Genomic DNA, 16,781 nt, shown 5'->3' on the forward strand with positions numbered 1-16,781 from the left:
CATCAGCAGCGGTGGGCGGGTGGAACTCACCTATTTCCAGATTCAAATCCCTTTGTTTGTCACTCCTGCTCATTTCTAGGCACTGAAAGCTCATTTCAGCTGTTCAGAGATAGCACTAGCTGGTCCATGGATTTAAGGAAGCAGCCAGACTTTGGGAATGTGTGTTGCCATTCTAGCCTTGTCCAACGAGGGGGCACAGGGGGACAGGACAAGGACAGGCAGTTGTCACCGGCCCTGTGCTCGTGGGCTGCAGGGGACACCTGCACTGAGGAGGAAATGGAAATGGAAATAGAAAGGGTTAGGTTGCCCAGAGAGGTCATGACTCACCATTCCTGGAAGTGTCCGAGGCCAGGTTGGACAAGATTTGGAACAACTTGGGCTTGTGACAGGCATTCCTGCCCATGGCAGGGGGGTGGAATGGGATGAGCTTTAATGTCCTTTCCTTAAACCCAAACCATTGCAGGGTTCTAAAGCCTTATTCCTCTGGTCCAGGCTCCAAGCCTTGAGGCTGGCCTCTCTTGTGCTGTGTGCCACGCCTGCTCTGCCAGGGGAGAGTGGGGAGCAGGGGACAGCCCTCGGAGAAAAGCTTTGGGGGTCTTTTTTTGCTTGAAGCCAGCCCTTGTACATCCAGCCCCGTGTGAATCCTGCTCTGATCGCATGCACGGAAAATTTCAGTATAAAATATATAGTTATAAAAAAAATACTTCATGCAAAATTAAAACACCTTTCCCAGTGGGACATGGTCTTATTGTCAACCCTTCCCAACAGTGTTCAAGGAATTGTCACTCTGATGGCAGCTGGACCCCAAGGGGAGCTCTGCTGCATCTGGCCTGGGCCAGGAATCATTGCTTTCATTCCCTTTTTTTCTGCACTACTTAGGGCTAAGAGCTGAAATAAAGCAGAGAGACTTTAATTTGCAGAATCAATCCTTTCCTGGCGGCGCTTCGTGATTTCTTGGAGCTCCGACTCCCCTCTGCTTTTCTGGAATGGAAACAAAACAGGCAGTTTGGATTTGAACTTCAAGCTGCAGTTAAGTGACAGTATTTAATTAATGCTGTAAAAGTAGAGCTAGTTTCACAGAGATAAGTGATATCAGTAAAAAGCAGATTAATTAGTGGAAACAGGGGGATCTTACAGATTTGCTCAAAAGACACTTCGGAATTTTTACGTGTGTTTTATTGCTGGTGTAGGTTTGGTTGCATTTTTTTTCCCCACAATTGTATTTTTTAAAATGCCTGTTTAATGAGCTATCTGACGCTGCTGGTACAGCCCCCATTCCAGCAGGAATTATCCAGAAAAATGCTTACCTCCAGCTGGTTTTTCTCCACTGTGATCTTGCTGTAGACTCTATTTCCCTCATCACCGCACACCTTCTTCAGCTCCTCTCTGTTGAGGGAGAAGAGCTGAGCTCCAGTGAGGATGCCCAGGTGTTCCACGGTCCTGGGGAGACACAAAGTAGGGAGGTGACGATTGTGCTGCACGTGGCCTCGTGCCAGAGGTGAGGAGTTGGAGATGGGAGGCCAGGAGCTGCAGTGGGACCATATCACGGGGCCCTGGGGCTGTTCCAAGGTGGCAGCTGCAATTCCAGTAGCATTTCAGGCCTTGGATTTAGTTAGTTAACTGTTTATCTCCAAGAAAATATTTATACCAGAGAAAGGGAGTGACTTTGGGCTCTGAACATTCTGGTTATAGAGCCTGGATTGAACAGGGTTGAAATCTAATTTGCAACACAGGCTCTGTAAGTAAATCCAAGTGGCTTGTCCCAGGTGAGATGGTGCCGGTGGCCTCCCCCGCTCCTTCTCCAGGGAAGGACGAGCATTGCACGTGGCAATAGGGCAAATCTTACTCTTTGCTGAATGACTTGGCCTCCAGCCAGGCTTTGACTTCTTCAGTGCTGGATTCAAAGGTGAGGGGCACGAAAACTTGCTGAGGCTTTTCCACTTTGAAATTCCTGTGGGGAGGCTGAATTTTATTGTTTGTGATCTTCTTTAGCAGCTCGTCGTTCAGCTCATCCGTTTGGTGAATAAGTTCTGTAGAAACAAGTAGGGAATGAAAGCAAGTCTTCAGTCAAAAATGCCATTAAATGTTTGTGGGGAAACTGTAAGGCAAATGGGGATGTGGCTCAACATTCTTATTTAAATTCAGCCCAGAAAAGTGATTCCCATTTTCCTGTGCCCCTGTGTTGCCATTTATTTTGCTCCCATCACCCCTTGGCTGTTGCCTGATGTGGAAGCACAGTTCTGTGAGAATCTACAATTGGAGGTTTGGAATTGAGACCTTTTCAGTCCTCTCTGCTGCTTCTAGTCACTAATTTGCTGATCGCAGAGCTCCAGGTTTTGCTCCGCAACAGAACAGAAGCGGCAGGAAGCACAAACTGGGAATGAGCAACACACTCATGATGGGATGAGCTTGAAGGTCCCTTCCAGCCCAGGGCATCCTGTGCTTCTGTGAAAACTCCAGTGACTCTTCATCCAGTATCGCTTTCCCCATGAAACTCCTGAAGACTGTGGAGAATAACTCAGTGATACGAACAGATTTGTGTCCTTGTATTGTGGGGCTTCCTGTCGTCCCAGAAGGGCTCCTGCTTCCAGGAGTGGACAGGGTGGGATAAGGGGTGAGGTGAGCAGGGCCCCTGATCTCTCTCCTGCTCTGTGAGCCCCACAGCATGTGCAGGGTGAGGGAGTGATGCGGATCTCCTGTTTGGCCGGGAACTCTGTGGAACCACATGAAGGAAGCGGCCAGGCGGGCACTGTGTGTGTGCCGGGAGATGAGCAAAAGGAAGTGAGAGAAAGGGATTGACCTGAGCTGTTCCTTAGACACACTTAAACATTTTGGAAGAGAAAGGAAACTCTCTCCTTGGGAGGAGGAGGAGGAAGTTAGAACTGGAGGAAGGAGGCATGGGGTGATCACTTATTGCCCTGCTCGGCCCGGGCCGCCCGAGAGCCCCGGCGGTGTCACAAGCCCCAGGGCTGCTCTCTTGGCTCTTGTCCTGCCTGGAATGGCCTCCAGACACAGTGCTGCTCCATTGCTGTGATCAGTAAAAGGTGCAGGGGAGCCCCTTGGGCAGGTCTGGTCCCCCGAGCGCCCAAACCCAGGGGAGCCCAGAGTGGGACACACACGTGCGTTCTTTGGCGTCCTGTGCAGAGTGGCGCGACAACATCTCACTGCCCCACTTATCCCCGGCGTAGCTGGCAGGCAGCTTGTGGGTTGGGCTGGATGGGCCATAGCCCCTGGGGCTCAGGTCTCCTTTGTACCTCTGGTTAGACTGGTTAGAAAGGGAAAGAAAAGTAAGAATTTTTTTTGGTCGTTTTTAATTTTCTTAAGCTTTCTGCCTCACACCCACGGAGGGACAAACTGCCGTGTTCTCCTTGTGCTGATGTGGGGCTGGGGAGACCTCAGGTGGAGCTGCATGGAAGAAGTTAATTTCTGGGAATGAAGAACCCAAAGCAAAGTCTGAAGTTTGCGCAAGGGAATTCCTAGTTGTGCCAAACGTGTTCGATCTCATTGGAAGGCAGAGCCTCACTGCTCCGTAGCTGGGATGTGAAGCGGGACCACTGCCAAGGGCCTGGAGCGGACTGGAAAGTTTTTTGACGTTTTGATTAAACTAGCAGGGATTTATCCAGAAGCCTGCTGGGCCGCCTTAGGCTTTGCCCAAACGCTGCAATACCAAAATGGGGAAGCAATTCCATGCTTCCCTAGGGTGTTTAGAACACTCCAGCTCCACATTTCTGCAGTGCAAGTTGCAGTATTCAGTTAATTCTCACTTAGATGGTGTTTCCATCTGCCTCCACTCCAGTAACGTGTTCCTGGTGCTGAACTGAACTGGCTGAGGGAAGTGTCCATCTTTAATTTAACCCCCAAGAAAAATCTTGATGTGGAAAAATATGGAAAGCAGGAGGCTGGTGCACAAATAGGAAGGATAGGCCTTATTTGGGAAGACGATCGTAGCAAAATGTGAGTTTTATCATAGGAGACTCAGGAATCTCCTGGCTTTGTCTACTTCTGAAGGTCTGTCCTGATTGGTGCATAGTATCCTAAGAAATCAGGGAGGTCTAATGACAACATTATTCCCAGAGGCAGATTGTGCCCTGCAGCTGATACCAGTCAGGTATTACCTGACTACAGACCTGTTTGAGCTCTTCCAGTTTCACCACATCCAGGATATTGTATGGAACATAACCGGCCTGCCCACTCCGGTTGAGCAACTTCCACCACTGCTTATTATCTTCCAACACCTGAGAGAGGGACAAAAATAAATCTGCTGTGGGAAAATGGGATTTCAGGCATAAACAACCAGGATATAGCGGGGCCGAACCATCCGAAAGGTGAAGTTGCCAGAAGGACATCACTGAGGCCAGGAGCTCTAATCAGATCTGTTGCTCTCAGATGCAATCCAGGACTGAAACTTTTCCTGGAAAGCATCAGAATTTATCGTAAGGATGAACAGGAGAGCACCTCTGCGTGCTGAAGAACTCATAGTTCCTACATAATGTCCCTGTTTCTCCAGACCTTTTTTTCCTAATGACTGAGTTTCTGATGTCTTTTTGCATTAAAATAAATAATTAAATAAATAAAAAGCCACATTTTGCAGAGAAACCTTTTCCTCAGGTCACAGATCAGTGTCAGCCCAAGTCACGTCCCACCTTGTCCAGCTGCCAACAGTGCTGCAGTAAGAGAAAGGTTATGAGAAAGGTGCTTTTCAGAGAAAACAAATCCTCGTGGAGGAGGAAGTGGTGATAAGGAACCGACCCAGCGGGGGATGAGCAGGGCTCTAGAGCGAGTTGTTGTCCTCCCTCCTCACTGTGGTTAAAATGGGACCGATGTCTTTGAGCTGAGGAAATGACACAACACAGCACAGGCAGCCTGCTCCAGCTTTGGGTTTGAGCAAAGCTTTGTGTCACTGCTGAGATACCACCAGGGAAAATGGAGTTGGTGCTTGTTGCTATCCCGAGCTCTCTCCTGCCCCTGGGGGACACACCTTTTCCAGGAACGGTCACGTACCTCCAGGATTTCATCCTTCAGCACCGAGAGCTCATTGGCGTTTCGCGCGGTGAAATCGTAGCGGATTTTGGCAAATCTCTTGGGCACAGCCACCCCCTGGGCCTCGAAATTCCTGCAGAAGAGAAGTGGCCTGAAGTTCATTAACCTGAGCTAGACTGTTGGAAGGACTCTGTGTGGAAGCTGGAATTGTATTAGAGGATCATCATAAACTAAAAATATATGTGACAATGTGGCCAGATTGCAATGAATCTAAAGACAGGACAGGGTTGGCTCGAGCTCACAGAGCTGCTGCCTCCAGTGTAAACTAACCGCCTCGTGAAAGCAAATGGTTTTTCACAGACATTATTCAAATAAAAGGGGAAAGGGGAAAAAAAACCCAACCAAGAAAAAAGGAAGGTTCCCATTAGCAAAAAAAGCCTACATGAAAAAGTGAGGTTGTGAGCTATGGCCGAAGGGCGGAGTTTGGTGCTGATTCTCAATCAATTCAGCAAATGACAGTGCATTGATGCAACTGTTTTTTTAGTCAAATTTAGTCCTGATTCTTCACAGTAATTTGCCTCAAGAAAATGAGCCCCATATCCTTTGGTGAGTTCCCTGTTGGCTGAGGCCCAGACCTTCGGGCCGTGACTTCTCAACATACTTGCAGTGAGACTGGCTCCCTCTTAATTGCTTCTTTTTGAAGTATGGTTTGTCACTATCATCCTGCTGAAGATGAACAGGGCTGGTGTCTCATCTTCATATATTCTTCCCCCTCGTCCCCTCTCCTTCTTTTCCCCTTTTTCACCTCTAAATAAATTTCTTCAAGGCGATTTAACCCTGGGATAGTCTAATCCACTTTAGTCCTTCGTGGTCCACCCTCAGATAGATGTGTTGGCACAGAAGAAGTAAGGGTGTTCTCTTAGGATCTGATACTGTAATAAAGGGAAGAGAAAGATGAAACAGGCATTTCATGTTTGTCTGTTTTCTCTCCATGTCATTTCGTGAACATGTACTCACACTTGGCCAAGAGTAGTGCATTCAGACACTGAATATGAGTATTGAAGAGGGGACTGAGAAGGAAGAAGCTTAGTGTTCTGCAATAGGAATTATGCTTTGGGGATTTTACGAATTGTTTCCCTCTTTTTCACCATCATGCTCTTCTTGCACACTTCCTTGTCTTTTGCTATTGAGCGAAAGTCTGGAGGCTCAGAAAGCCCAAGTTTCATCTGAGAAAGATTTCCTGTGTCAGAGAGAACGGAAGGGATTCTGTTTCCATCCTTTCATGCCAGGAAGGATGAACTGCCTGTATCAGGAGGTGCCGAATTGGTTCTGGGTGCTGCTGTAGCTCACAGAATTGCAAGACCCAGTGCTGCAGGAGTTCAAATAACAGACCAGTGGAAAGGCTCAGGGGCCACAAGCTGTGCTGCATCTCTCATGGACTTGCAAGGAACCTCTCCTTTGGTGTCTGTGCAAGTGCTGGCTGATGTGGGCACTAGGATTGCTCTTTTAATCAGGCAGCTCCAGTACCTTTCAGAAAAGAATTTTCATGGCACATCATGAGCCATTAATCTCTTGACTAACCATAACATTTCCTTACTCCTTGGTTTTACAGCATTACTCAAACACTGACATTTGTCATTTCACCAGCCATCTCCCTTGACCTCTAGCATCAGGCACTTGCAGGGGGAAGGATCTGGTCTCACAAATATTTTCATACTCTGATCTCTGTGATTTATTAACCATGAAGTTTTGCCTTCAGAACTCAAGATGCCATTTCAAATAATTTCATGTGCAAAAGTCGAGTTATTGGGCAAAAGGGATCCTTGATAGCTGGGTACAAAGGACAGCAGGACTGCTGTTGCTGTTTTCTTTTCAACTACTGTGCTTGCTGTGTGACCTTGAGGAAATAGGTTCACTGCAGCTTTATGGTTCCGTTTTTGCATAGGGAAAATAAGGGCAGTGATAATTGCTTTCAGTTGTAAAACACTTCAAGATTTATGGAATATGAATGATTCTTACTAAGTGAAAAGTGTTGCAAAGCTGGCTTAGTTGCACACTGTGCTAACAAAATCCCATATCAGCCTATTGACCCCAGCCTGAAACACTCATTAAAGTTTATGGGACATTTTGGTGGATGAGTTGAGGCAGTTGTTCTGCTGGAAATATCATACTGAAAGCACTTTTAAATCCATCATCCGCTTTGACTTTTTTCTCTATTAAAACTAAACACAACTGCTTGCTCTTTCCAGTTTTCTTAGTTTAGTTTTTGATGGGTAAGTACTCACTGTTAACTCAGCTTGTACCCCCATGGCATCTGAGACATTACAGTTCATTCTAGTCATAGCATAAACACACAATAGCTGTTGTACTGAGACAAAAAGAGTTATAAAACATGTAAGATATCCAATGGACTGGTATTAACTATCAAGTTGCATGGTCACTTTTGAATGTCAAATGTTCTTTTTATGGATACTGCATTAATTTAATTTGTGCTTAAACGTTAGCTAGGCTAGACATTGGTGTCTGAAAAGTTTACATATTTTTCCAATGTCAAAATGTGTAAATTTAGTATTAAAGAAACAAAACATATTTACTTGTACTAGAGGAAAAATACTTTCGTAGCAAAGAAATTAACTGAGGTGCTCTTTAGAAATAGGTCTGGCTTGCTTACAGAATTGTTGCTTATGCAGTAAAGCAGATCTACAGATGTTTTCTTTTTTTCTTCCAGATAAAACTTGGATTGTTTGAAAAGTGGGGAGATATTTCACCATAGTACAAAAGAAGATACAGAAGAGGAGAGCAGAATGAGAGCTTTGCAAGTGCCACATGCCTGCAGCCTGCTGTCTTTAGCGATGCTGTTCCTTCCAGTCACTGGAACGTCAAAACAAAATATCCCAAGACTGAAGCTTTCCTATAAAGGTAAACTTTTCAGTAGTTTTTCTGATTCTGCCACTTTGGTTTCGATGTGATACTGCCAGCAGTTCTTTTTGTATTACTAACCAGGAAATACATAATAGAAGCCTTAAAGATGGATGAATTCTGCCTCGGGGCAGTATTAAAATCTGGGTTTTTTGTTGTGTCGGGGCACATGTTTCTGAAGTATAAATGTCTTTTAAAAGTATTATTTCTGTTTGCTCCAAGAGGATGTTAACAGACTATACATAAATTAGAGGGGAGTGGTCCTTGAAAGGCTCTGAGGTGCATTGGAGACATTCCTGTGTGGCTGGTGCGGATGATGTGACACATGGAGGACATTCACACCTTCCTACAGCATCAGAGAAAGTTGAGAGCGCTGACTCAAGTGTTTCAAGGGGACTGACATTTATTTTTGTAATAATTCTTTTTCTATCACTAAGTGGGTATGTTAAACTCTTCATATGTGGTTTTCTTTCTCCTTGCCTCTTTGGATCACAAAAGCGTGATTCTCTGCAGAATTTCTTAGTCTTGTGTGTAGTTCTTGTTAAGAATGGTACCGTCTGAGGGATTTCAACACAGACATATTTATGTATTAATGGCCAATTTTTTAAAGAAGGTGGATTTCTTTTTGCTTTGCATGTACAGTACACCTCCACAGGCACAGAGATGTGTCACTGACACTTCCTTCTTTAGTGAAAACAAATGCTCTCCAGTTAGTTATGTTTCAGCTATGTCAGCCCCTTGCCCTTAGGGGAGCTATTTCTGCTCTGTTTTTCAAACTTATGTCTTCCTATGCATTGCAGAGTTACACTCAGGATGGTGTGATGGGACAGGCTGTAGAGCCTTCATCGGGGCTTATGATATGTTTATCATGAGTTTAACACCCAGAGAAATGTATTGAGTAAGCAGAATGACATGCTATTTATTTACAAGCTTCTCTTTTGCTAGATTTGCATGCCACTGTGCATGCTATTCCACTGTGTATATAAATGTGTTTGGATGTGTTTGTGCGAGAGAGACAGAGGAAGCAAGATCAAGGGATCTTGACAACATTTTTATACATTCAGGGAACAGTTGCACTCCCTGAAGCCAATGCATACAGAAACTGAAAGAGCTGACATGAGTTATGAAAGTTAGCAGTAAAACCCTCCTGACATACAGCCAGCCTTCTCACAGCTAGGCCTTTTGAGCTAATTCCCAAAAGCAGCATATACCATATGGCCATGGCATTTACTGTGGATTTGACACTCACGATTAGTGAATCCCTCTCAACTTCAAAAGCAGATAGCCTTTGGCAAAATCCTGATGGATGCCTTTGGCAGGTAAAGAGGGGGAGAAAGAAAAATTAGTGAGGTCAACACAGGGGAAAAAAAATGGCTGAAATCTTAGTTTAAAATAGTGGCAGAGACCTGCTGGGAACAGTTGGGAAAATGCCTGAGCTCGTTTAAAAAGACAGTGAGCAGATGATTGATATTTAGGCCCTGACCCAAACTTTTCTTAGCAACTTTATAAACCTTTCAGTTTGGCTTGAGGGATACCGTTTCCTGTCCAAACTTATTCACCTATATCCCTGTAGGGGGGGAAAATCAACAACAGATACAGATGCAAAACAGCACGTAAATCTTAGTTTTGAGAGCTGTGATGGAACTGAAAAGTCAGAAGAAAGAGAATTACCAGAATTTATTGTGCCTTGTCTTACTTTCTTGGGGGGTTGGAAGGTGTATATTTTTCCACATGGAACAAGAAATAATTTAATGCTGTTTTTTCACATTTATGTATTGTAAATGATTCCAGTATAGCTTATCATAATTAAACTATATTTTGCATGTTGACAACAGAATATCAGATGTACTGAATATTTCATATAGTTGTGAGAATTAAGCCCACCTTCCTCCCCCCAAATCTTTCAGACAAAACAATTCCAAGGTTTCTGAGAATAAGATGTAGGAGAAATGAACTGTTTTGCCAGTTCTCATAAAATTGTTAGTCATGTCACTGACAAGTCCTGGCATCTCTGTTCTTTGGAATTCATACTTGAACTATCATGAAGAGGAGAATACAGGGCTCTTTTCCTTCTTTATGGAAAACAGATGAGAACTGGCCACATCAGGCAGTTCCAAAAACCTGGTCACATGTGTCTTTGAAGGGAAGGTTTCATCTCCTTTCAGGTGCAATGTGCTTATGGCATAGCTCCATCTTCCCAGAAGAGCTGAGCATTTGCTGGGGCAGGAGAGCTGGAAGTAAGCGGGACTTTGCTCTGCAGTTACTGAATCTCCCAGTTGCATCAATCAGTGCTGGATGGAGGAAGAGGGAGAGGGTAGGGTGGTTAAAGATGTGTCTATAACTGCAGGAGTGCTTCAATAAACCACAGCATGTCAAAGCTCCTTTGTGTTCAAACAGCAATTGAAATTTTAGACCTTCTCTGAATGGCAGTTATAGGTTTCCTTCTTCTCAAGGTTGTCATCTTAACGAATGGGAATCTGTGCAGGAAATGTTAAGATATTCCAGTGAGTGATGTTGGGATCAATGTAAAGTCATACAATGGATTTCCTTTATTGTTTGTCCCAGTCTAAAGATGTGTTCTAAAAAATTGTGCATGTATAAAACTAAAACTACACACAAATCAATTAAAATATGTTGTAGTACAGAATCAAAGTCATATATTTTCCACCTGTGTTAACCGAATACACTATGATCTTTAATCACATATCTCATCCTTTCACATTTTCCCTGATCCATTAGTTGAAAAATTCTCTTATTCACTCAGACTTAACGTTTAGATACTCGTTCATGTCATTACTATCCCAGAAATTGTCACTCCTCTTGTGATGTTTTTAGGGTGCTCTCACTGCATATACCTTACTTATTCAGTGTATCTTAGATACTTCTACAAGATTGAGGTGCTTTTACTATTACAGCTTTAATATTAGGAGAAGGTAACAAACTGTCTTCTAATAGAAGATTATGATCTTTAGAAAACCAGGGGATGATTTTGAGTAATATTCCATATTTTGACTCTCTTTGCCTAGTACTGCTTTCAGTCTAAGACCAACAGTGTGTATTTATCACTCATTTTCATGTAGCTGGAGATAACCTGTGACCTTCATCCAAACTGCAGAACTCCACAAGCACAGAAGTGATATTCAGCTTCCCTAAGCAGCACGTCCTTGTTGTCTGCTGCCTCATTTAACATCCTCATTCCAACCTCTAGAGCAGATGCAGAAGGTTTTCATATACCAGTCTAATTCATTAATGTCATTTTCAGGACAGCATCAGTTCTGTTACTAAAGAATGGAAGGCTCAGTGTCCTAATTCATGTATGTTTAATTCATACAGTGTAGACAGTCTTGTTTCTGTTTGATCTTCTGAGTAATAATTTTTCCTAATTCATTGGGAGGTCCTTCCATAAATATCGTGTGTGTGTCTTTTTAGATTTTACTTCATAGGGAGAAGTAAAGAATAGCCAGACCAGAAGGTTGATTGCCTTCTGAGAAAAAGAAGAAAAAAAAGCAAATTTTTCTCAATTTGTGGCTATCCTAAAATTTTCTGCCGAAAGAGAGAATCCTAATTGCAAATTTAACCCTATTGATTTGATTTACTTGGCTGCTTTTCATGGACATTTTAGTAAGTGTAGTCTGTGTTCTCAGTGAATGCATTTATATTACAAAAGTGTGCACCCTAGTTTCTTGGCTGGGGGGCATGCCCTAGCCCAGATTTGGACATTGTCACCAGTGACATCCACAAACATCTATCATTCCCGTGTGGGAATGTGGCCATTCCCCAGAGCAAGCCATGCTTACTGGGAATGTGGCCATTCCCCAGAGCAAGCCATGCTTACTGTGACAGCGGTGACTTGGTCAGAGGACCAGGAATCCTGCATTGTGACACAGTACAGAGGAATAAGCAGGACTGAAGGCAACATTTGGCTTTTAAAGCAGGATTTACTTAGCACTGTTAAAAACGACTATGGTAGTAATTTACATCTAATAAACAAAAGCATTATTCTCAGCTGATTTGTTTTTCTCCATATAGAATGAATTAAGATGCAGTCTCATTCTCACTGAAGTCATGGCAAGAGTTTTTCCACTGAAGTAAATTGAAGCAAGATCAAATTCACGCTCCTCACTTTTTTCATCTTACCTAAATAAACTAAAGACAGGTAGTTCTTTCTCCTCTGCTGAAGGATGACAGTGCTAAATCATCAGCTCCACATGGAAATTAGCCATGTTTAAGGATTGCTTAGTTTCACGCAGTGTTTTGCGCACAGGATTTTCTTCCCCCAGAGTGATCCATTCTTAAAACATGGTGAAAAAGCAAACAGAGAACATTTTGGTGCCAGGAATTCTTTTGAAAATTTGACTGGGTGAATGCATTTCCTTAATGTTCAAAAATTATCCTTTGACCATGCTATTTAACAGTGTCAAGCATTCTGTTCTCTATATTGTTTTTGCTTTAAACCTGTTTCATTTTAGAACTGATGAGATGCTTAACTGTTGCATCAGAGCAGTTAGTTTGTTCAGTTTCAGTACAGCTGGCTTATTTCCATGTCATGCATCATTTAATTATACATATAAAACATAGTTAAAATTGTACAGCTCCATGAGCCTCACTTAAACTGTCTGTGGCACTGCAGTAATCCCAGTACCCTGACGGGGTGTTGCACAGCTGTGACTGGTTGGAATGTGGTAAACTGGTGATGTGTAAGAGAGCCTAGAAGTGAGCTTGCATTTTGCAGCTGTGCTTGCTCTACTGGAAGAGGAAGTTAAACCAGAAAAAAACTGCTCTTGTGGCAATATCAGCATCTGTAAATCTGAATGCTTAATGAAAATCAAGGAAAATGTGCTGAGTGAGGAAGTGGTGCTTTTCCCTTGTTTGTCATTTATTAATTTTTGGTGGTTTGTTATTTCTCAGAAAAATCTATCTCAGATTCCTCTGTGGAAAAACATGAAGTGTTTATGTGAGAGTGAAGATCCTAGTATTGGATGATTGTCTAGATATGCAAAAGACTTTGCCTGTTTTGTCTCAAAAATGCTTTCTGGAGGCAGTGATCATTGAGACTTAAAATGTACCCTAGCTTGGGGTACATTTGGATGGATGGGCACTGCTGTCCATGTGTATATGCTGTCGACTGAGTATAAACTTGAAGGCATTTATTACATCTTAGTAATGGGAAAAGCAGCAAATTTCTTACAGACATTTTTTTCCTTTTTTAAGCTAGTGAACTTGAAGGTCAGATTCAACTATATGTTGCATTTTCTGTCATATAATTATCATATCTATAATGTCCTGAAGAGCAGCCTCCAGTCAGTGACATCAACAGTTTACACAGCAGTTGAACTAAGAATAACCTTGGAGAACTGACCCATGTCAACCTCTTATGAGTGTAAACTGTAGTTCACAACAGTTTCTGTTTTTTCATGATCACAGAAGGGCCTCAGTTGGATAAAAGAAGAATTGTGTTCAAAAAATACAAAACTATTCTGCTGAATGTTCACTTTACTGTATCTCAGAAGAGGAGAGGAAACAAAACTGAAAGAGTAATACTTAATAAAGTATTTTTGCTCCCTTATAAAAAGAAGGACAGGACAACATCAAAAACAGCTTCCCTAGAAGAATGCAGGGAAGATACATGATAAGTGGCATCAGCTTGGAAGAGGGATCAAAACTCTTTCTTTGATTGCTTTTACTAATGACATCTGTTTAAGCAAATCCAATTCAGAGCAGTTTCAGAAATCCCAAACTTGTTCTCTTTCTGAGCACTATTTGGAGGGCATGATCTGCCTGACATCAGTGTCTGTCTAGCAGTGGACATCTGTGGTCACTATGCAGGTGCTCGATTCACATCCTGTTTCCTTTTCCTCCCTCCCCATTTCTGCAGTTCCATTTATAGGTGAGTTCCCCAAAGAAGAGCTGAGGAACATAGGGGATGACTCTTCCGTACTCACAGTCCTTTGGAGATAAATACACAGAGATAGCAGAAAGAGTCAGAATTTCCTTTAATAAACCAGCGCAATATCAGACAGGAAGGGCCAGGAAGTGCTCCAAGAGCTAGAGCATTACACAGATGGGCTGGGAGGGCTGGGAATGTTCAGCCTGGAGAAGAGGAGGCTCTGGAGAGCCCTTAGAGCCTTTTCCAGTGCCTAAAGGCGCCCCAAGAGAGCTGGAGAGGGACTTGAAGAGCCTGGAGTGAAAGGACAAGGAGGAATGGCTTCCCGCTGCCAGAGGGTGGGTTTAGATGGGATATTGGGAAGAAATCCTTCCCTGTGAAGGTGCTGAGGCCCTGGCACAGGTTGCCCAGAGAAGCTGTGGCTGCCCCTGGATCCCTGGCAGTGTCCAAGGCCAGGCTGGACAGAGCTTGAAGCAACCTGGGATAGTGAAAGGTGTCTCTGGCCATGGCAGGGGGTTGGAACGGGATAATCTTTAAGGTCCCTTCCCACCCAATCCCTTCTGTGATTCCATGATTCCAGCATCTCTACACACATGGAGAGCCAAAGCGCAGTGCAGCATCTTTGGCACCTGATCCTTAAGGTCACTTTGCTGGGCTGATGTTGGGAAACAAGACCTATGGATGGACTGATGAAGTCAGTCAATATTTTTGCCTCCTGCGGTGGAAAACACCTGCGATTCCTTTCCTTGCAGAGCTGCTGGGGGTTAAACAGCAGACAGTGCTTATGGGAATAACCCCTCAGCTGATCTTTGTCTTCCCTTGGTGGTTATTAACAGTGGCAGGGAGTTGTCTCCAGGATGCCCAAACGTCCCAGTGTCACTGTACGTGTCCGTGTGCGTTCATGAGGTTCCGAGGCGGGAGCCAAAGCTCCGGGCGTGCGGATCCATTACCTATTTCCATGTGGAGTGATGTTCTGTTTGAAGGCATCCCCGACCTGTGTCTGCTCAGCCGTCTGGCCACGCTTGAGTGAGGAGTTCCAGTAAGGATATCCATTGGCTGAGGAGAGCTGGAAAGGCAGACATGGAGTCAGTGTTACCAGGAAAGGGGAAAGCTGATCGGAGAAAAGGAGAGGGATAGTGGTAGATGAGTCATGGTCTGGCAGATTTTGGTCAAGGTGTTCTCCAGGGAAGCCTGTGTCCCTGGAGCTCAGTTACGCTGTAGGGTGCTGTTGCCTTGGATTGGGAGAGGCTCATTATTGCTGCCCTTTTCCAGCCTCATTTGCTTTCTGTATTTAACTGGGGCAACCGGATCCAACTGAGTTTTGAGCCAACTACTTGTTGCATGCCACCACTACCCCTGCAGCTCCATTTCTCCGGAAAAGGGGGAGGGAGAGTGAAGAGACAGGGACACAGGACTAACCTTCCTCTTGCAAGTGTCCAATGTCTATTTCCCAGGGAGCTCCACGGAAGATTTCTGTGGGTGGTTCCCAGCCGTTGTGGAATTTGGGGATGTAGGTGGGGATGTTCGTGTCTCGGGGCCACTCGGCTCTAGGACAGAAAGTGGGAATATGAGGTGACATTCACGAAGAATGTGTCTTTCAGGGCATCCCCTGAAAGAAGAAGCAGGAGCATCAGGGAATCCAAGCATCCCGTCTGCGTGGGGAGCCTGGGGAGATGGCAGCTCTGTCCTTACCTGGATCTGGTCCATGTCTCCCCCAGGGAATCCCAGAGGTTTATCTCTTTGGGTGTCAGGTGTCCTCTCAGGAAATCGGTGGTGTCTTTAGAAAGCAGTGGGCTGAGGACAGACGGGGCCAGCTCGGGGCCACCGCAGCTGTTGATGATCTGGGTCACACACAAACCACACAAAGAGAAGAGAACTTGCAGGAAACGGTCAAAATGTCAAACCAGGGACACACAGATGAGCAGGAAGCGAAGACAAAGCTGATCCTTGGATCAGCACAGTCACTGCAAGAAACATCAACCTAAGTCTTTGAAGGAGACTGGACAGTTCAAGGGAACATGAGATTTTTTTGGATTGGAGTCAAAGGAAGAGCTGATCTACAAATGAGCTGTTGTTACAGACGAGTGAAGTGTCAGAAGCTGACACTTCAAAAAATGGAAAGTATCTTGCTATTCCTTTGTGGCTCCTTTTCCAAGTTGGGATTTCTGCTTCCAAGCATTTTCAGTGCAAATACTGAGCCGTATTTGCCTGAAGGTGAGACCAGACAGATTCCCAGTGGGGATTCCAGCTGGCTGCCCCTTTTGTTCACAGTAATGCCTTATTGACCCGGTGGAAGGATTCATATTTGCTGGGATTCCTGTATTTACTTCAAGCTTCAAACCGGATCAGAGGCCAGGAACAACCGGCATCACTTCTGGAAGTTCCTGAGAAAGCTGTGGCCAGGTATGAGCAGTTTTCCAACCCTGTTGCACAATCTATCTACTTGTAAGTGTGAACTAGAAATAAAAGGAGTTCCCAGTGAGACCTGGGAATAAGATTTACCAGTTCCAGCGGCCTGAAGAGGAAATGCACCAACTCTGAAGCACGGGGGTTTTGGATGTGCTTCCTTAGTTTGGCCTGAAAAGAGAACGTAAACACAGTTTAACCCTAACCTGAGTGTGCCTTCTCTTTTCTGTCACATGGGGCGAGTGTTGTGGACTGATGAGAAGAGTAAGGGATGGAGGAGTAGGAATCATTCATTTTTATTTTGTGTCCATTTCTAATTCCCAGTGAATTTCAGGCGGGGGGGAATACCCTCTCTGTTAAATCAGTGCCTTTAAAGCTAATTTGAACAGACACAGAACACCTTGGCTTATTTTGAAAGTCCTAGTGAGGAAGGACCAGGATTGCTGGTGCTTCTGCCTCTTGCAGGGTTGAGAATCCCACTAGTTCCATGGATGAAAACAACAGGATAGGTGTTCTGAGGGTCCCCTGGCAAACTGCTGACAAGGGAAAGTCTCCACCAAGGTCTTGCCTGGGGCACCCGGAGCTGCCCTGG

The 16,781-nt window shown here is 44.4% G+C and overlaps 1 pseudogene across 1 annotated transcript; it reads right to left on the minus strand.

Annotated features, from left to right (window-relative positions):
- Positions 1 to 909: 909 nt before the first annotated feature.
- LOC309585839 (epidermal growth factor receptor kinase substrate 8-like protein 2) lies at positions 910 to 16,360 on the minus strand (annotated as a pseudogene). Its single transcript has 10 exons — positions 16,286 to 16,360; positions 15,476 to 15,624; positions 15,204 to 15,330; positions 14,734 to 14,849; positions 5,002 to 5,113; positions 4,116 to 4,235; positions 3,118 to 3,265; positions 1,847 to 2,030; positions 1,308 to 1,440; positions 910 to 981 (listed from the first exon to the last, which is right to left on the minus strand). The product of its transcript is annotated as an epidermal growth factor receptor kinase substrate 8-like protein 2 (transcript).
- Between the last annotated feature and the right edge of the window lie 421 nt (positions 16,361 to 16,781).

This window comes from Coloeus monedula, assembly GCF_965178545.1.
Source record: "Coloeus monedula genome assembly, contig: HAP1_SCAFFOLD_555, whole genome shotgun sequence".
Classification (NCBI taxonomy): Eukaryota; Metazoa; Chordata; class Aves; order Passeriformes; family Corvidae; genus Coloeus; species Coloeus monedula.